At 45.3% G+C, this 22,069-nt stretch overlaps 1 protein-coding gene and 1 pseudogene across 2 annotated transcripts in view; both read left to right on the forward strand.

Moving 5' to 3' along the window:
* FLRT2 (fibronectin leucine rich transmembrane protein 2) overlaps positions 1-22,069 on the forward strand; it is a 142,694-nt gene that overhangs the window by 86,873 nt on the left and 33,752 nt on the right. The gene's annotated exons all lie outside the window — the stretch shown is intronic.
* Positions 10,114-10,995, forward strand: LOC147690041 (ferritin heavy chain B pseudogene; annotated as a pseudogene). Its single transcript, XR_015299921.1, has one exon. The product of XR_015299921.1 is annotated as a ferritin heavy chain B pseudogene (transcript).

Consider the following 22,069-nt stretch of genomic DNA (forward strand, 5'->3'; position numbering starts at 1 on the left):
GAAATCCACTGCAAAATTGATACTTGTATAGCGCACTACTCACCCGCAAGGGTCTCAAGGTGCTTGTACGAATACCGCTGTGGAACCCATCCTGGCTTTCCCTGTGAGGGGTCCACTCCTGGGCACCCCCAAGGTGGAGGCCAGGCATCCTTAGCGTAGTGGAGATTAAGCAAGCTATTGCCCAGAGTTGTAGAGTGGGACTCCATGATTGGAATAGGCACAGAGGCGAGAATTATCAGGTCCTTGGAATTTTGAGCCCAACACCCGCCAAGGCGGAGAATTGAACCCTGGTCCCGGGCTAGACCTCTGGATCAGGGTCTGCCGCTCTAATCATTGAGCCACACTTCTCCACTGCAATGCCAATGGATCGCCTTCCTGGCACACAGTAAGGAAATGCAGTGAACTGCACTAATTTGTCTTACTCCATATCTATGAGGCCATGCAAAGCCAAGCAAAGAGGCTTTGTGTGGCCCCATAGATACGATTGAGAGGCTTGCCAAAAAAGGGATGCGGGGCCAGCTTCTTATAAATAAACCTCTCAATATGTAACTCTGGATGGGGTAGCTGGTTTTTCGAGTGAGCATAGACTGCTACTCGATTGTGATGTGTGTTTTCTATAGAAAATGTATTTCACATTATTCTTAAACCGGAGTTTCCCTGAGGCAGCCCTGATGAGTAAGTGGGAGTTTTTATAGTCTTTGGTGAGTAGCTACAGAAGGCATGTTTTTTCTTCTGTTTTGTACTTTTGTGTTCTTGTCTGATGGTATCCTAGCTGCCAGTGATACAAGAGCCACCAGAGAAGATGAGCTTGTCGGATAGGCAGGGTTACCTGCAGTGATGTATTTGTAGCTGAGGAGTGAAGTATATTAACCCATTCTTATGTTTCCAATACTTTGCCGAAAGTGCTTAATTGGTATAAAATAAGTGTCAGAGCTCTCGTCAGGAGGCCTGCTTGCATCCCAAATGCAAAAATACTGGTCGCAAAGGGGCAGATTCTGAGAATCTGCCTGTTGGCGAGCGTTTTTTCCTTTGATGCACCTATACCTATGCTACTGAAAGCAAGGCGGAAGCTGTGTGCTGCTAATGGTAGGCAGCAGGGCTGTTGCTACTTTGAGACCACTGTAGAGAGCTGCCTCATGGCAGTATCACAAGAGGCCACAAGAGGGTGCCAGGCTGCAAAACAAAATTCAAAATGGTGCTGCTAGGTAAAAGGTTTGAAGAATGGGGGAGTCAGGTCCTGGGGCGTGGGGCTAGCTGGACCATAAATATAACTAAGTACAAAGATTGCCATAAAATATTAGCCATTTATTGGTTGAATAGACTGAAGGAATTCATTTAAAGTCTATTTCTTCTTTTTTGAACTGCCTACATTTAACTGTAGTTCATTGATTTATGATTGTCATCAAGTTTATACTTTTGACTCTGGTCTTTATGGAATTACGGATGATTTTTTCTTCATAGTATGAATATTTGAGTGTATATATATCAGAGAAATTAACTTTGTATAATACAATTAGTTATGTGTATGTGTTTGTGTTGTAAATATTTGTGAATTGTGTATAATTGTATATAAGGTGTACAAAACGATAAGGTGTCCCTTTCATACATCGATACTAAAAAAAAGACAAAAAACAAACAAATAATAAAAGGGTTAGAGTGATATACCCGTACGAACCAGGACGTCTCTGATGGTTTGTTCCCTCAAAAATAGAGGATTTAAGTAAGTGTGTGGCTGGCAATCTGTGTACTTAGCTAGGTAAAAGGTAGCACGGAATGGCTGGCAAATATTATTTTTGCTGAGGCCTCTGAATGTCCTTGCACAGAACCAGGCAAAGGAGGTTCAGTTAACCCTCGTTTGTTTTGGGTTTTAGTACCCCATCAACTTTAGTCACCGGCATAAGCTCACAAAGTTTAACATATAGTGAGACCATTTAGCTTGTATTGTGCTATATGTGTACACTTTAATATTTTAAGAATATTAGTAATCCCTAAAAAAAACTCTCAGAATTCAAGAGTTGAATGTGATGTGAATGTCATATCTGATGCTGTGGTCAAAATGTAGTGGTGCCTTGGTAGAGTGATGGAAAGCACAGCATTTGCCTTCAAGTGGATTCATTTTGGTGATTCTACATTACTCTTTGATGCATAGTTACTGATAATTCTGCCATTAGTCCAGTTCACTTAATTTGGGGGGAAAATTCCCACCACATGCGAGTGGCCGTTTGTGCATATTATTCTTGTTCCGCTGCATTTAGCATTATTTCTTAGCGCAAACATGCATCCATTCTGGACACACAGGTGCCTTTTGCACTAAGGAAATATTACTAAGTGGTAGGAGTACGTTGGGAAAAATCCTAACCCCAAGGGCACATTTAGCAATGTCTTCTTGCTATTAGTGTTCAGTTGCAACTTACCTCTGTTTCTTAGCACAAAATGCATTCTCGTGTCCATTTTGGATGCACCAAGGAATTTTTGTACTAAGAAATAATGCTGATTTAAACACTGAATTAGCTACATGGCCACACCCCTTGGAAATTTGTGGGGATATCAACATTAATTTAACTAATCCGGCTTTACAGGAGGGTCCCCAGAAATATGTTGGACGGAAACCAAATGTTTTTGAAACACTTTATAATTTAATCTGTGATCATGGCTTAGTGGATGTCTGGGGCAAATTAAAGGAATTCAGCATAATCTTGAGGAATTCTTAGGTAATTCTACATGATTATGATACACAGAATTTCACGAGTTACACCCACCCCCAACCTTAGCGGTCACTTAGTGCATTGCACATGAATGCTGGATTCCTTTTATGTGTAGCACGTCGCGTACTGAAAAATAACTTACTGTTAGCCATATCAGGGGTGCTTCCTTTTTTGAGACCGAACAGTGTAAGCATGAGTTGACCAGCTCAGAATTTGAGCTCTTAATAGGCATGTGGCAAATCAAAGCATTGTACGCTATATTATACAACATGCCCATGGTGCATTGGTCATGTGCACCAGCTGTTTCTCCCCCTATGCCAGTTTGGTATTATTGAAAAGGCGTGCAGAAGCTTGCACTGCCACTTCTGTAATATGGATCCTGCTGGCATACATCTTATGCCCATGCAGTCTAAAGAGTGTGTTTCCTCATTTGCAAGGGAATGTGGCATTTGCGTTTGCACCAGCTTCATTGTACAGACGGGACAGTCAAAAAGGTCACTGGCCGTTGCCCTGACTGTGTACCACATAGAAGTGGTGTGCGTTGGGAGGGGGACACAGGAGTCGTAAGAGGCCACCCAGACAACCCCCTGCAGGTGGGTCAAGTCACTCATTGTACCCACCTAAAGTAGGATTCCTGCCCTCCTTAACAGTGAGGACAGGGTGCCATCTGCATTGAAAAGCAGACTGGCAGCTTCAAACAGCTGGCCTACCTTTCACGAATGCACTCTTCACAGGTGAGCCGTGAGTTTGCACCTGTACTCTATGCACTGCGTTTAGTGGGTTAGGACACTCTGTTCCAGTCTGCGTCTGACACACACATTTAAAGGTGCACTGCTATATAGATTGGGATAGCTCAGCCTGTCTGTAATGGAGCCACACATGCTCACCTCACTGAGGTATGTTACCGGAATGTTACGGTCCTAATAGTCAAGCATTCTTCATTATTGATGGGAATGCCTTCAAGTGTGGTTCACAGAATTTTGTGGACATCTGCAGCAGCGTTCTCTCACTCTCCCTCTATTAGGAGGTGAAAACCGAGTGATGCAGAAGACTCAGTGGTAAACTTTCACTGTGACTGATAAATAATTCAGGGGTTGGAGGTACAAGATGCCATGTTAGTGGCTTCTTGAAGCTGTCGATTGACATTTTATCAGTACTGTATCTTTTACAGATAATGTACATTCTTACCCAAACTGAAATGGGTATTGCAATATCATCAGGACTGACTGGCACCAAGACTACTTAAGTGACGGTTGTGTCCTTTCTGGTCTCAGTGTCTGAGGGTTCTCAGATGACAGCTGTGTACACCCACATGATAGTAGCATCTTTCACCCTCTGGTGCCATGAATGGGTGGTTTCGGATGACCAATTAGGCAAAGTAGGCACCGGCCATTGGGGCCCACCCCTTTTAGGGGCACCGCGACAATGGATCAAAATTATATTGATTTGATCTTGAAAGAAAATTGCAATCAAGCTTTCTTAAATATTGTTTCCAAAAGATAGAAAAAAACGAATCCACTCAAAGAAACAAAAGCTTTGCATTAAATACCCTATAGAGAAAATACTGTATTGATGTAATGTACCCACTAACAACTTACAGTACATAAATATTCAAATAACAATTTGTCTCCTAAAAGCTCATCTTTTGGCAGCTGTCAGTTTGGAAAAAAATCTGTTTCATTTTGTATTTGGAGATAATTTGTGAGGGGGTGGGGGAGAAATTTCGACTGCCTAGGGGTCCCACAGGGTTTAATTTGGCACTGTGAATGGGTTGAACACTAGTGCCAACATACAATTCTCAGCCACATCCTAGGTGATGCTAAAGAGAGAGGGCCGGGTAGAGATTGGATCTGCAGCTGCTTTCATCAAGCCTGAGAGCATGAGTAGCAAGGGCAGTGTCAGGAGTACAACATCACAGTACAGGACAGGGCTAGCAGCTGCTACTCCTGGCTACCTCAAATTCACATCCATACCTCCATCTCCTTAGTTGGATGGATATCTTCAAATGCCATAGAAGGCTCCTCTAGGAACCACTGGGCTTATTTATGAGCCCTTGCGTCACTTTTGCGCTGCTGGAGCGTCACTTTTTGTGACGCACCAGCAGGGTAAAAAAATGCGCCATGTTGCGTCATATTTACAAAGTGACGCATCTACCTAGATGCGTCACTTTGTAAACCCCTGCGCCACATTATACCTGCCCCAGGTACCCCTCGCAACCTGGGCGTGCAATTTGATGCAACCCTCTCCTTTGACGATCACGTCAGGATCAAGGCCGGTTGCTGTTTCGGACTCATCAAATCTCTAAAAAAATTCTTTGACTTCCTCCCCATTGCGTCCAGGAAATCGGTCGTGGTCGCATTAATACTCTCTCGACTCGACTACTGCAATGGGTTGATGGCTGGAGTGAAAAAGTCCACGCTGAAGAAGTTGCAAAGTGTACAGCACGCGGCTGCAAGATTAGTGTCAAAACTTCCCAGGAAATCTTCAGCCTCAGCAGCATTAAATTGTCTCCACTGGTTGCCACTGCACAAGAGGATCCTTTTCAAACTTCTACTAACAGTTTTCAAAGCATTAAAAAACACAGGTCCTAAATACCTTGCCAACCGTTTTGTTCACTATGACCCCGTACTATGTTTGAGATCCTCCGGTGGTAACCTTACCAAGATCCCGAGGTATAAATACAAAACCAGGGGCGGAAAAACTTTCACAGTCCTAGCAGCAAGGGCCTGGAACAACTTGCCTTTAAACCTCAGACTGGTTGAGACTGAGAGTCTTTTTAGGAAACGACTGAAGACCTGGGTCTATCAGCAATCTGATGCTTATGTGATGCCCGCTATTTAGATTTTTCATCATCTAATCCCATCCACGCACAATTTCAGCGCCATGATGCCCCCTTCGGAGCGATAGGCTGCGCTTAATAAATACTCACAAACACAAATACAAATACAAATGTATGCAGGGGGACATTCTGTCGCAAGTAAGCCTCATAGAAGTGAGGCAGCGCCACTTCTAGGGTGCATATGCGTCAATATCTTACGCCTGCCTCACAGCAGGTGTAAGACTGACACAGGCCCCATGTGAAAGGACACATTGCTGGAGTTGCGTCACTTTTGTGACACACTCCAGCAATGCATCACTTTTGCGCCATACAGAAACGCCACAAATACTGACTTATCTGTAACTCCTTGCGACATGATGCGTCATACGGTAAATTTGACGCACCAATCATGTCGCAAGAAGGGCGCACTGAGAAGTGACGTATCGCTGCTTTCACGCAGCGATACGTCACTTTTCATAAATGAGGTCCCACGACTTTATGGATTTTTGCATCTGAGCCTCTTCCCTCGCAACTACTTTTATCATAAACTACAGAAAATCTAGGTTTCTTATATTCATTGATTTCAACGGACGAATGTAGTACTTAGATTTAGATAGATGTCACCAGATATTGGAGAACCTAGGACCGTGTAGAGTGCCACCCGGCCTTTACGATACAACGCGTGGTCCAATGGTATAAATAAAGTCTGGGTGATCGCTCGTGGTAACTCCTTACCCAGTATTCAGTGTGTCTGTGACCCTGTTTTATGATTCAGTGTGAGGCCTGTGAGCAGCTAGTCACCCCAGTGCACCATTCCCACACACAGCATTGTCACCAACTGACAAGTTAAAAACGTTTACATCAAAGGAACTGTGCAAACGTCATTTTGCATCATTCCATTGGTCCAATTGTCAGTGTACAAGTATACAAATGTATAATTTATGCAATTTTAATATCTCGATGTTCATTTCTCCCTGTATTTGTGCAAAGAATGTAATTTGCTCCCTCGAGGGGAGGGCTACTGGTTACTGCACTGAAACAGATATGTTTTTTTTTACCTCCTGTAATGAAAACTGAGCAGTACTAAACTATGTCTAATAAATTCGGACACCGTTGACAAAATCTACAATGTGACAATAGGTAAATTACTGGCATGCTTGAATTCACTGTATGTGCAACCATTTGTGAAATTTGACAACACGCACAGCAAGAAGACATTCTTGAAAAACTCATTTTGGAAACGCATGATCTAGCAATTGCACAAACGTGCAAATAATCAGCAAACGTTATGAAAAGACTGGTGTGGCAAGTGGACTGTGTGTGCTTGAGTGTGTGTGCTGCATACAAATGCATCTCAGAAAATGGCATCTTTTTGAAAATACGGTGGCTTTGATGCTGAATGTTGCCTTCAAGTGAACTCGCAACCAGTTGGCTGCTCACTGAAGCTTCTTGACTCATTAGACCATTGTCTCCAGCATACATGTCCTGGGGATGTTGCTGTCTGCTGCGTTCATCTTTGATCTGACACACCACATAAGACGGCACAGAAGATCCCTGTGTGGTCTTGGCAGCAAACGCGTTGTAAGATCCAGTCATATGCTGTAGTGTAAGCACAGGACTGTGATTAATAGAGAATTGGCTAGTGGCCAGGAGGTATGGCTGGGGAAGGTAGGCACAACATCCTCTCAATGGGGCCTATTCATGAAAGTACAACCAGCCGTACATTTGTGAATGGCAAAATGCCACTTACAATGTATCCGCGCAGAGCTCTCAGCTCCCGATTCACAATGGGCCTGCAGGCTGTGGGCCTTGTGGAAGGGCCTTGTTGTGAATGCAGGTGTTGTGCTCACATATTTAGGCAAAACCTAAGGGTATCCGCGGCTACGATATGCATTGGATTCTATGTACCTATTTGCCTACTTGACCCATGGGATTAGCGGTGACATGCACATCGTACATTTCAATTCAATGAATTATATGTTTAGTAAAAATATAACTATGTGCTCTATTGCCTACGGTTTGCATGAATAGTTGAGAACTAACCACCTGCAGTGACGACCAGAGAACAGGGGGCATATTATCAAGGGGGTTTATCTCCGCTTTTTTGGCTTTAGAAGCCAAGAAAGCGGAGATAAAATTATCTCCCTATTACCTAGCTGTCGCTAACACCAGTTGGCGACAGCTAGTAGGAGATAGCGGCCATCTTGGGCCCCGCTTTGCATGTCAGTGAAATTTATCAATAATGACATGCAGAGTGGGCGTGCCAAGTTGTTAGCGACTGGAAACAGTCGCTAACATCGCTATCTCCTATTACCAACTTTTGGAGATATTCGCGCTAAGCGCGAATATCTCCAAAAGCTAACACCTGCCCTGAGCAGTTCTTAGCCATGTTATCCAATGGGAGGTGGATAACATGGCTAAGAGCATTAACTCGGTAATGCATGAATATCGCTGACTTTTCAGCGATATTCATGCTTTGCGGCGATTTTTACCGCATTTGCGATAAACCTTGGTAATACCAAGGTTTAAATGCGATAAAAATCGCCGCAGCCCGGCGGTAAATTTTTGTCTCTAACCAAGCAATAGCGATAATTATCACTATTGCTTGGTAATATGCCGCATGGCTTCCTCCTGTTTGGCATTCTTCTGAATCAAGTAGGTCTAGCTTAAGGATATGGATTGCGTGCAGATATCCAATTTGTTGTATAATTTCATGAACAAGGGATGCAATCAGCGGGGGCTCCTCCGCTATGGCCCCACTCCCCAAAATGGCAGGAAAGGAAAAATAAAATGACACTTGTTTTAATTTTCCTTTCCTGCTGAGTCTTGTGGGCGGGGCCTGGTGGTGACAGGCACTGAGGGGAGTGGTAGTGCATTCCCATCATGCGCAGTGAAAGCGCTCTCCAACCCAGCAACGCAGCTGGGTTGGACAGAGCAGGCACAGACTCACAGTCTGCCCTGGAGTGGAAATTGAGGGCACTCAGCCAATCCTGCGCGAGAGCAGCTTCAGGATTGGCCGCAGCGCATTCTGGAAGCCTGCACCTTCCTGAAGAGATGAAGAGGAGCAGAAGAGCGGAAGGGGACGGCTGCAGGTGCGTTTTTTTTTTTATCCAACTGGGACCCCTAGTGCCCCTTCCTCTCTGCCCCCCCCCCTACCCCCCACTCCTCCAGCATACCGGCCACTCCTGGGTGCAATAAGATGTATTGTTGCCAGGAACCAGTGCTTATTTTGAGTCAGTAGTTGCTTGTGGGGCCCACCAGCACTAATTTTTTAGAACAGCACTTACTTTTCACCATCAGATTTCAACACAGCGCAAGAGAGAGAAAACATTCAAAAAGGAAAGAGCAGAAAGAGAAAGAAAGAAAAAGAAATGACAAAGAAAGGCCCTGCAAGAGTGAGATAAAGAGGCACAAAGTGTCTGATAGTGGATTAAAGAGGTATGAGATGAAATTAAGGCTATGCATTCTGGGTATTCGGAACCCCAACGTTCCATAGTGCTTGCACAAGTTTGCGAGCAAAATTCTTAGGCCGGCATTTATTCTTTTACAAATTAAGCAATGCCAGGAACACACATTTTGTGATGCTTCATTTGGGCACCAAAACTGCAAATTGCAGTAGAGTGCAAACATTTTTGGCTTGTGCAAATTGAAATTGTGCATTTTTTTCTATATTTTGTGAACCTGCCCTCCATTTGTGTGGGAGTTCATATGTCACCACATGATGCGTGACTCACCTAGCAATCAGTTCCAGCCCTCCCTGACAGACAGACAGACAGCTGTTTACCACTGAAGCTTCTTGAAAGATAAGATCATGTGTACATTTCGATACCTTGTAGAAGCATCGAAAATGTATTCCTGAGATGTGCATGTAATGTGAGGCCTTCAAGGGGCCTCATTTATGAGGCCCCTTGCGCCATCGGAACTTCACTTTTCATGAAGTTCCGTGGCGCAGAAGCCTGCGTGGTATTTATCAGGCAGCAGTACGCCAGTTTTTGTGGCGTACTGCTGCCTGATAAATATCAGTCCCTTTAACGCAATGTTCTGCGTTAAAGGGGCGTGCAATGGGTGTTGCTGGGGGCGTTCCCAGCAACATCCATGGGCCCTTATTTATGAGGCCTTGCGTCAGTTTTGCGCCGCTGGTGTGTCACTTTTTGTGACGCATCAGCGGCGTACAAAATGCGCCTTGTTGCACCATATTTACAAAGTGGCGCATCTAGGTAGATGCGTCACTTTGTAAACCCCTGCGCCACATTATACCTGCACCAGGTATAATGTATGCAAGGAGGGCGTATTAACGCAAGGAAGGGTCGTAGAAGTGACGTAGTGAAATCTATGAGATTTCACTGCGTCACTTTTAGGACGCCGTTGCGTCAAAATCTTGCGCCTGCCTCACAGCAGGCGTAAGACTGACGCAGGCCCTTTCACATGGGGCTTGCCCCATGTGAAAGGACGCATTGTTGGAGTTGCGTCACTTTTGTGACACACTTCAGCAATGCGTCACTTTTGCGCTTACAGATACGTCAGTAATACTGACGTATCTGTAACTCCTTGCGACATGATGCGTCATACATTAAATATGACGCATCAGCTCTGAGTTGTGTTCTTGCTTCAACAGTGTTTGAACGGAACGTGGCTCCGAGTCCAGCGCTCTCCTGAAAACTTTATTCATCTTTTATCTACATCTATCGCCAACAAACAGACCATCAGCAACGCCATGGAGTCCCAGGTGCGCCAGAACTACAACCGCGAGTGCGAGGCGGCCATCAACCGCATGATCAACACCGAGCTGTACGCCTCCTTCGTCTACCTGTCCATGTCCTACTACTTCGACCGGGATGATGTGGCCCTGAGCCACGTGGCCAAGTACTTCAAGGAGCAGAGCCACGAGGAGCGCGAGCACGCCGAGAAGTTCATGAAATACCAGAACAAGCGCGGTGGGCGCGTGGTGCTGCAGGATGTCAAGAAACCAGAATGTGACGAGTGGAGCAACACCTTGGTAGCCATGCAGGCTGCCCTGCAGCTGGAGAAGACCGTCAACCAGGCCCTGCTGGACCTGCACAAGGTGGCATCTGACAACGTGGACCCCCATCTCTGTGACTTCCTGGAGTCTGAGTACCTGGAGGAACAGGTGAAGTCTATCAAGGAACTTGGCGATTACATCACCAACCTGAAGCGCCTGGGCGTGCCCCAGAACGGCATGGGCGAGTACCTGTTCGACAAGCACACCCTGGGGGAGAGCAGCTAAGCTCCCCCAGGAGGGAACGCCAGCCTGCTGTACACACCAACAAAGCCTCATTGTTCTGTCATTTACACTGCTGTGACTCTATCAAAAGGTGTATGTGTAGTGAGGTTCTTGTATATGTATCCATGCTTCTGGCAGCGGCTGCTGTGCTTGTCAACATGTTTCCAAGAAATAAAGGTTTTCAGGATCAAAAAAAAAAAAATAAATAAATAAATAAATAAATAAATAAATATGACGCATCAGGAATGTCGCAAGGAGTGCGCACTGAGAAGTGACGCATCGCTGCTTTCACGCAGCGATGCGTCATTTCTCATAAATGAGGCCCATGGCCTTTTGACACTGCCCCAGATTTACGAGAAATCGTAACTCTGAAGCAGTGCCAAAAGGGAGGCGTAAGGGAGGCGCAACGGGGAGAAATGTCTTTATTTCTCCTCGTATTTCCTTTTTCTATGTCTGCTGCATTCTACAGCACACATAGAAAGAGGAAAAGCCTCTTGTGATTATTTTTGTACAGAAAGGTTTCCCTTCCTGTACAAAAATAATCTTCCCCGCAACGCAGGCACCCTTGCACCATTGTGCAAGGGTGCCTGCGCTGGCGCAGGCAGCCCATTGTGCGCCGGCGTAGGGGAAAAGGACAGGAATGCGCCGTATCTTATAGATACGGCGCATTTCTACCCTTTTCTTTTGCCATAGGGAAGCGCAGCAGGAAGGCCTGCTGCGCTTCCCTACGGCAAAAAGTCATAAATGAGGCCCAAGACCTTTAGTAGGAGTCTCCTGACCCTTCTGCGTGTCTTATTCATTTATTGGGCACATATTGTTGACAGTCCTGGTGCAGCTCTAGCGTGATGAAGTTCTACGGCAGGTGTGATGCACTGCTGCCGCTTCAAAAATATTTATTATTTTTATCATAAAAAATTTGCTCATGTGCACCTTGAAATGGCTATCCCTTTGCAAAATCCACTTTAACTAGTAGCTGGCCCTTCAAGTTATCTGCCTCGGATAAGAGGTTTGCGAGTGTCAGGATGCGTGTGCTTTGTGGTAACATGGGCACTTTGAAACTGCATCGTATGTGCTGTTTTTTTTAAATTAACTAGTTGCCCACATTTATTGAACTCTCTGTGTTCTCCTAATACACGTACCGGAGCTGTTTGTGCAGCTCTAATAATTTCCCTAATTTAGGCCCTAATTCACAAATATGCTGCACACAAAATGTACGTATAATTGTATATTCTGCATTCCATCGTGAAATTTTACGATCGCAAATTTCGGTAAACGGCGGGAAGGTTATGGGGCCCACATCCTCTTTTACTAAATTCATATGTTTAACCTGCGGGCCAGATGACACAATACGTGCCCGCGTAGGAGCAATGCTGTGAATCCGACTGCCAAATAATGAAGCTGTCATGTGCAGAGCCAAGATGCTTGCACAGTGAGCTGCGTGATTATGTTGCTGGCATGCCACAAACCGTGCACAATGATGGACTGCCACGTCTTGCGTTTTCGGAACAGTCATTCTGCCTCTATTTGTTCTCTGAGTGAACCGTGAGTGCCGACCAAAACCCTAAGCCCAGTGGGGAATTGTCACATTTTTCACAGTTCCGGTGTTGTAACATTCTTGGCTGGCGCTTTTGGCGGCATTTGTGCACTGATTGATGTTCCGGGTTTTTGCAGGCAGAACCTCATGCTAATAGAAGTCTGCTCTGGATGGCTGGTGGGAGTTCTGTTTTGACATCGGTGGGGTGTCTACCAATCAAAAACATGGAAGGAGTCTATTGTATTTAAATAAGAATGAGACTAATGGTTGAACATTAGAAAGAAGATTACATGAGCAAGAAGCATTGGCAAAGCCAATAGGTTTCGCCTTTGGGACCTATTGGCTTTGTCAATGACTTTAGCCGATGCGCTATAGCGTTGGGCTTGTTTTCGACAGTGTGAAGCATTGTAAAAAAAAAAGGGGGTGATGGCTCAACTGCTGGCGAGGGTTGTGTCATTGCACTGGTGGTGCATGCATGCATAATGAAGAATGAGCACACATGCTTGAACGCATCCGTGGAATGATGCGGGCACCATTTGCAAGGGGCGGCTTCTCCGTTGGAGCGGATGAGCACCAACCCACGTAGATTACCCCCAGAGATGAAAAATAAAATGGTAATTCATTACCATTTACTTTTTCATCCACCATCCTGAACAGAGCATCAGGAGGGGGCGGGGTCTGCTGAGTGACATAAGCATCGTGGGCTGTGAATGCATTGCTTAAAGTGCATGTGTCTTTTTGTCTGGCCGCCTTGCAATGGCTAGTCACGCACGTGCACTTTAAACCGCTCTAACCCAGCTGTCTTTAAACAGCTGGGGTAGAGCAAGTGCAGGCCTCCAAAGTGCTGTGGAGCACCGAGTGAGGTCGCTCCCTCCAATCAGGGCGCTGCCCTCATGCTGCATGAGAGCAGTGCCAGGATTGGTCAAGGGAGTTTCCTGTTAGCTGGGCTGCAGTCGCAGAAAGAAGACTTCGAATGCAGAAGACGTAGTGTTCATCTTCAGGTACTCCAGGGTTAGATTATAACAGAGGAGCTAATGGGAGAGTAGGTGCAGGTGAGGAGGGAAAGGCCCCTTACTATGGACAAAGCAACAGTGGTTAGGGGAAAAACACACATGAAGGGAAGAACAGAGAGCAAATGGGCAGGGAGAGAACAGGGAGGGTGCGGAGGTAAGGCAAGAGAAGCACACAAGAGAGCAAGAACCACACCAAAGTGACAGCAACACGGTAAGCAAGTGAAAAGTATACAATGGTGAGAACGCAGAGCATGGGGGCAATGTTTAATTTGTGAAGAATAAGCATTGGGGGCCAGAGTTTTGTTCAGAATACCGCAGCTGATGCTACCGTATGCCAGCAAGACAAATAGCAAGTCTGAAGTTGTGATTCCATCTCATGCCTCTTTAGTTTTCCACCAGGCACACCCTGCCCCTTTATTTAACTCTTGCAGGTTCCTGCTTTCTCCCTTTGTTAATTTTTCCGTCTTCTCCTTCCTCCTTGATTTGAACTTTTTTAGTCAAGTTCAAAGCTTGATGAGGAAAATAAGTGCCAGTCTCCAAAAATAAGTGCGGTTGGACCCACACCTGCAAATAACATCTCAAATAGAGCATTGTGTGGGGGGAGAACTAGATCAGAAATAAACAACACACACTCTGGGTGGGTAGACATTTGGGGGGCACACTGTGGAGACAAGGAGAGAGCTGGGAAACACATCCCCTTTCATAGAGTGCTTAGTCAAAAAGAAAATTAAAAGGTCCCCAAAAGTTAGCAATGGAACGACAGAGGCTGACCAATCAGGGAGATAGTTAAAAAGCTATGCTCCACGGGATGGACAGATACAAGATAGACAGACCGGGACAAGGAAAGTCGTTGAAGAAGAGCAAAGAAAATGAGTGAGTAATGCCAAACAACGGCGAATAATAATACATTCTTGGAAAGCCTACAAATAGGTCTATTTCAAGTAGACATATTGTGCTGCCTGGTAGGCTCAATCTCATGAAGGTTAAACGAAAATGAAACCTACTTTATCTTGATTAAAGTATCCAGTAGAAGCAAAAACTATGTCCTTGGCTTATTGAAAAAAGGCCTCAGTTGTGATAACTCTCCATGTGATCGCTGGTACCATCTACAAATTTGAAAACATGTTTGAAAAAAACATTCATTTAAAATTCAATTTTTGTCTGAAAATTGTTATTCTTCTGCCATTTATTGAAAGCACAACAGATTCTTAATTGAATTCTTGCCAGTGAGTAACATTGAGTCCCATGTAAAGCTCAACTGGGTATCTTATGGTCATGACCAGTTTAAACAAGTATGCATTTTCTGAAGGACATTCAAATGATATCGTACCATGTACTTACCTATAGTATTCCATTCATTTGATCCATTTAGCTGGATATATTTTAAAATATATTTGTCTCTCAATCGTTTAGGATTCCAGCAAAGATGTCAAAGTCTTGAACCAAAGATTGATTCTCTAAGAAGACATGCTCTGTGCAGGATGGACGTTATGGTTGGCTATATAGTGGTGCAAAGAGTGCCACTGCACCGGGCGCAAAGCTCGAGGGGCACTGCATTTTGAAACATCTTACAGGAATCAAAGCTCTTGCTGGAGAGTTCCTGGTGTGCCCAGTAATTTTCAAGCTACAATAAAAATGTCCAGAGAACTCTGGTAATTAATGCATCTGCTGGAGAGATCAGATTTTTTTCTAGTGGCAGTTTTGACTCATCATAAAATAGTACAGAGGGCTTATGTTCCTACTGCAAAGTATGTGTAGCATGCTGTTCAAAGAATTTAATTTTATGTTGATAGCTCAGTGGGTTACTGCTTTTGCCACAGAGATCCTTTTGTTACTTGAAGTTTATAAGTTGCAATCCTTCTAATATATCACAATGAGCTATGAACTGGTATCAAAGAGTTGCATGCAAACTGCAAGGCAGAGGCATGGAACGGTGTGCCCCCCCAACCCCTTTCATTGCTAAACAAGGATGAAATGTATTCTTAGTAGTGAAGCCAACCCCATCCGCTGTTACAGTTAAAATCCTAAGTATGTACTTCTCCAGACCAAGCATAAATACACTGCCTTCCAATATGGATGACACATGCCTCACAAACCTTCTAGTCCTCCTTGTCTTATGTTACATTTACTATGCATTAATTTAAACACTTGTGTGATTCATTGTCTCTGTGTAATGTACATGGTATAAAGTGATCTTACACCCATAAAAGAAATTAAATGCATGTGATAGAGTAGCTATGGAGATATGAGTGACAATCTTGGAGAGTGGCAGTGAGGGAATCCATGGCATTGGTCACTGCGGGCGAGCGCCAACAAAGATAGCCGCACCAGACACCGACACTTCTAAAGCTGGTCCTGATGGACCCAATACTAAGTGATACCCGAGTCTGTGTACCAATCATTATGCTCAACTTCGTACAATATATATTTTCCTACAGCATGGCCCAACACCCGGTCTGTTGTCTTCCCTAAAGTGTCTAGTGTTGTGGTCAATAAACCCAGTTATTATAAATCAATTAGTTATTTCTTAGACTTTCTTAAAATGAAGTCTGTTAGAGTCAGTCAGCATCCTTGACATTAATAGACACAAAACCCGCATATCGCTGTACTTAAAAAGTAGTCTTTGAGTCCTTCTGGAGTGTGTGCTCTTATTGCAACATGGCACTTAAGCAAGGGCCTTCTTTGACCTTAGCAGTTTAACTCTCGGAGGCATGGATTGAATCAGTCACTGACGGGCATATTATCAAGCCTGTGCGCTAAAATTATCGCCGCTTTATCGGCCGAAAACGGCCGATAAAGCGGCGATAATGGGCTTGATAATATGCTCTATGGAATTCCAATCGAAGCACATGTTAGATGTGAAGACATCTAACATGGGCTTCGATTGGAATTCCACAGAGCATATTATCAAGCCCATAATCGCCGCTTTATCGGCCGTTTTCGGCCGATAAAGCAGCGATAATTTTAGCGCACAGGCTTGATAATATGCCCCTATATTCTTGTTTACAAACTTTTATCAGGCACCCAGAGGAAGGACACATGTTCTGATGTTTAAGGCTATACAGCATCCAGTGTTGCAATGGCGCAGTGATACCATACCATCAGACTGCTGTGGGACTTGTCTTTCTTACTGTTGCAGTTTTCAATTCTTTAGCATGGTAGCTCACTAGGCTCTGGAACTTCTACCCTTCCATCGTTTGATATTTCTTTTACTTCTGTGTAGATGTATAGTTGCATTCTATATCATGCAACTAATGTTTGGTCGTTGTAAATTCTATGGCTTTTAGCTGAAACAATAATAAAAAATTGTTAAGGGGGGTTGAGGGTGCTTCAGATACACAATCAAAACTATAAGGATCTAACCTCGACCTCCACGAATATTATTAACTACTTCCTTCATTATTTCCTCATGTAAAGAGTCCTGTTTGGAAAATTAATAATACTTTGCCTTTTTGCTTTTTAGACATTAAATATTAACTCATATATTTCTTTAAACTGGTGAATTCACTATGTCTCTATGTTTGAGTGTATAAAGTAAGATACAAGGGTTTTCGGCGTTGGGGACAAAAAATAAATTTGGAGTTTGCCTTTTGGAGTTCTCTTAATATACCTACAAATTGAAAATTTCCAAGCCTTTTGCATTAGTTTCATGATGCCACTAGGTGGCGACCGAAGGTTACCATCTTACCAACACTTATGTAATCACTAGCTCTGACTATATGGCATAGTATTCTTCACAACTTTGTGCCTGCACACAGCCAATACCAGCTATCATTTAGAGTCCGAATCCAGGAGAAGGCACTGGAATGGATCATCTCCTTCCTCGACGGAAGAACACAGAGAGTCCGCCTACCACCGTACAAGTCAGAGGCCACCGAAGTCATCTGCGGCGTCCCTCAAGGATCCTCGCTGAGCCCCACCCTCTTCAACGTCTACATGAGCCCCCTCGCGGCCATCGCACGCCAACACAACCTCAACATAATCTCCTACGCCGACGACACCCAGCTGATCCTCTCCCTGACCAACGACCCGCCGCCGCCAGAGCCAACCTGCACGAAGGGATGAAAGATGTAGCCGAGTGGATGACGACCAGCCGCCTGAAACTGAACTCAGACAAGACGGAGGTCCTCATCCTGGGCTCCTCGCCCTCCGCCTGGGACGACTCCTGGTGGCCCCCCGCCCTGGGCACCGCACCCAAACCGACGGACCACGCACACAACCTGGGCTTCATCCTGGACTCCTCCCTCTCCATGACCAGACAAGTCAACGCCGTCTCCTCGTCGTGCTTCAACATCCTGCGCATGCTACGGAAGATCTTCTGGTGGATCCCCACCGAGACCAGGAAGACTGTCACCCAGGCCCTCGTCACCAGCCGACTGGACTACGGCAATGCCCTCTACGCCGGAACCACCGCCAAGCTCCAGAAGAGACTCCAGCGGATCCAGAACGCCTCAGCCAGACTCATCCTCGACATCCCACGAAACAGCCACATCTCCGGACATCTGAGAGACCTGCATTGGCTCCCCGTCAACAAAAGAATCACCTTCCGTCTCCTCACCCACGCACACAAAGCCCTACACGATCAAGGCCCGAGCTACCTCAACAACCGAATCAACTTCTACGCTCCCAAACGCCACCTCCGTTCAGCCAGCCACGCCCTCGCCGCCGTCCCCCGCATCCGAAGAGCGACAACAGGAGGAAACTCCTTCTCCTACCTGGCCGCCAAGACCTGGAACTCCCTCCCGACCGACCTGCGCCTGACCCAAGACCACCTCTCCTTCAGGAAGAAGCTCAAGACCTGGCTGTTCGAGCAGTAACGCCCGCCCCCCCCCCCCCAAGCGCCTTGAGACCCTACGGGTAAGTAGTGCGCTCTATAAGTGTCTTGATTGATTGATTGATTGAGAGTATATTTAGGGTTAAAAATGCCAGTATTTGAGGGAATTGATAGAGATGTTTTTAGAGGAAGGGCATCTGGCTAAGGCATTTGATACGTCTCTTACTAACACATATACTCAATGAGCGCTGACCACGAAACTGGGATGTACTTCAACACTAATCGTTAAGTTATGCATTTCTTAGGCCAAAGCTACATTTTGATTAGAAAATTACTCCCTTTGCATCCTCTGAGATGTGAAATGGCGATAGCTGTGTTAGCGACTGTTTTCAGTCGCTAACAGGTTAGGTACGCCCACTTTGCATGTCATTAGTGATAAATATTGCTGATATGCAAAGCGGGCCCCAAACCTGTAGCTATCGCCTATACGCTGTCGCTAACTGCTGTTAGCGACAGTTTGCTGATAGGGCGATAAAAATATCGACGATATGGGCCTTGATAATATGGCCCAAAATGTTCTCTTTATGTTGCACTTGAATCCAGTAATGTCATTGTAAAAACGTGCCATTGCAGGTCAGTGTTGACCAATGGGAGCAAAATGTTTGCAGCTGTGTCCCCTGTTTACCCTTGAATTACACTCCTGACTACACTGCCGAGCCACATGAATGGCTCTCTCATGTTTTGGCTGCAAGAAGGAGGCAGTATATAATAAATAAATGCCGCCACAAACCGGAATAGTGGCATAGTTGAAAACACCTGCCTTACCTCTCTTCTTCTCACCTCCGGGTGGTTAATATCTCGCAGCTGCTATGAATAACAAGCTGCAGTTGTCGGTATCAGCAGGCCCCAGACCCTCACACCACCAAACAAGAGTTGTCCTGTTTCCGCCACCTCTTTGTGCTGCGGCGGCACAAAGGCCTGGTCTCATGAATGATTTAACGCCAGAGATGCAACATGCTGAAAATGAGATGCATTAGAAACCGCTGCTGCGAGAAACAACTTTTAGCAGATCCTCAGCTCGGACAGGGCAGTTTTTCCAAATTATACACAGTTTGCCAAACTGCCCACATCTCTCTTGATAAAGGCAAATTGCTTAGCACTGCTGTGTAGTATAATTTATACCGAGAGGCCAATTTATTTGCTGGGGTTCAGCAGGCTGTCTTTCCACTTCCAGAACAAAATGCATTACACTAAGTGCAACACAAACGCATTTTTTGCAGTATTTGAAGGAGGCGAGACAGCTTGCCTTGGGTGTGCAGAAAGAGGACACAGATAGAGAAAATGCAAACTGTGATTATTCTCTTCATTCGATGTAAAAATCAAAAGAAAGAAGGAAGAGGGAATGGAGATCATGACTCACCTTCCTAATAAACAGTGTTACAATCAAGAGAGAGTCAACCTCGAGTCATCTAGTGTTGGCCCACTGGGTAAAGGGAGAGATACCTTTTTTCTTTCAAAAAATGATCTTTTCCCTATTCTCTTTTTTCTTCAGAAGCCCTTTTCAGAGAGAAAGTATACAGGCTGTAACAATGTCTCAGATTTTCCTGGTTTCTGCTCCTGACTGCCAATGACACGGTTCTAATCTGCAATAAAAATCATACAAGTTCCGCAGCTAAATAGTTTTATTTCTTTAGATTCTTGGGCTCAGGTTCATTAGTGTCAAGGGCTCTGTTGTAACAATTGTTCCTCTCTGCAGTAATAATGCTTCAAGATCTACTGTGTTCAGTAGCGGCTGTTCTGCAGGCGTAGTGGCAGGGCAGGGGGTTTGACAGCGGATGACAGGAAGGTAGGGTGGAATGACAACGAATAAAACATTAAAAAAGAAATAGGGAAAAAAGAACTTACCTGTCACCCGACGCTCTTCTGCTCTGTCTGTATCCTCACTGTGGCCAATCCTGACGCTGCTCTCATGATTGTTATGTTATGTTACGTTATGTTATATTTAGTTACTCGAAAGTGTCCCAACGCTAACAAAAGTAAAGGACCAGAATAAGTACAGAACCGAAGCTAGATAACAACGTTTTCAGTTTTTTCTTAAAAATCAAATGATTGAAAGCAGCATCAGGATTGGACTGAGCGCAGTGAGACTGGGACCCTGTGCTTGCTGTCTCCAACCAGCAACGCAGATGGGTTGGAGGAAGCTCAGTGCCCATGTTGGTTTGGCTGTTCTGAGACAGCCGTCCAAACCGACATGTGCAGTGAGTGCAATGCCCACCACTCTCTCTTGTGACTGTACTGCCCATGAAGGCCCAGTATCCAAGGCTTAACAGCGCTTAGTACTTGAAAAATAAAATAATAATACACCTGTTTTATTTGACAAGATTATAGGCAGGCGGTGGAGGGGGGGCAACGCTTCTCAGTCATAGCGGAGGAGACGCCACTGACGGTGTCCATGGTTCTTGTTCTGCTGTAACTTCTGAGGTTCTCCAGTAAAATAGCTCGGGTTCTGCAGGTATAAGAGCTCAGAATCAACAGAGACGTTTTGTTTCTGCTGCAGCAGTGGGTTGACTTCACGAAACCAAAGGTTCGGATTCCGCAGTAACAAATGCTCTTTTCTGCATAAAAAGTGTTCGTGTTTGGTTAAATTGTATGTTAGGGACAGTGACAATTAATCTTTTTCTGCAAGAACTAAGGGTCTTATTCTGCATTAGAACATTGGAATGTTGGGAGCTCCATTGAAAACAACGGAGTAGCTCCGGGCTTATAATGGCTGGTATAAGCCTGAAGCTCCAAAATTCCAATGTTTCTTTGTTCACAGCTGTGGCTGTGAACACAGGCTTCAGGGAGCCTGAGGGGGTTTCAATCCCCTCGTGCTCCCCGAAGCCTTTGTTTTATGTATGTATTGGCATACTTATATAGCACAATGGCTGTCACCCAACGGGTATCCTGGCGCTTTAGACTGTTGCAACCCATACATGATGTTTCGAGCTACTGATCCGTTTACATTGTTCTAGGAAAAAGGTGTGCTTTTAAGGCTTTCTTAAAGGAAGGGAGATCTCCGATACATTATCAAACCCAATGGAAGAGAATTCCACAGTCTCCCTGCGGTGAACCTAAAGGACCGACCTCCCATCCGGGAGCTCAGAATCTTGGGCACTACTACCAAGCAAGCCAAGGCCGAGCGGAGTGATCTGGACGGGGTATACCAAGAGATCAAGTCCTGCAATGGAGACTGACCTTGTCCGTGAAGAGCCCTGAATACCAAGCACAGAGCTTTAAAATCAATCCGCTGAGGGACTGGCAGCCAGTGAAGGTCCCTGAGTGCCATAGCTGAAGAGTCAGAATGTCGGCGCGAAAGTGGCAGTTTGGCGGCGAAATTCTGTACACGCTGCAATTTTGCCACCAAGGTCGCAGGTGCCCCCAGGAGTAATGCGTTACAGTTGTCAAGCCTACTTAAAATTATGCTCCGCACTATCTCTGGTCTAACCTGCACAGGGAGCATGGGTAGAATCTTCCGCAGCGAGCAAAGCAGTGCCATACAAGTGGCCACCGTTTTATTCACGGATACGTCTAGCTGCAGGCTGGAGCCGAACATCACCCCCAGATTTCGAACGGATTCAGCAGGCAAGCTAGTGCCCTGGAAAACAGGAGGCCAAACATCCTGTGGAAGAGACCTAGGGGTACGATCCATGGAGCAGTGCAGCACCTCGGTTTTGGCGCTGTTAAATTGCAAGGAGTTGTGGCTCAACCATTCCACCGTGGTGATCATACAGCGGTGGAAGATCTCCTGTGACACAGCCTCCTTACCCTCAAACGAGAAGATAAGTTGGGTGTCGTCAGCATAATTGATGACTGCTATGCCAAAGGATTTTATCAGCTTGATCAGGGGGCGGAGGTATAGATTGAATAAGATGGGGCTGATGGCCGACCCCTGAGGCACGCCCTGTCCGACCCTTCTGATGTTAGATTTAAAGGGTGGCAGG

The sequence above is a fragment of the Lissotriton vulgaris genome, chromosome 9 (assembly GCF_964263255.1).
Source record: "Lissotriton vulgaris chromosome 9, aLisVul1.2, whole genome shotgun sequence".
Classification (NCBI taxonomy): Eukaryota; Metazoa; Chordata; class Amphibia; order Caudata; family Salamandridae; genus Lissotriton; species Lissotriton vulgaris.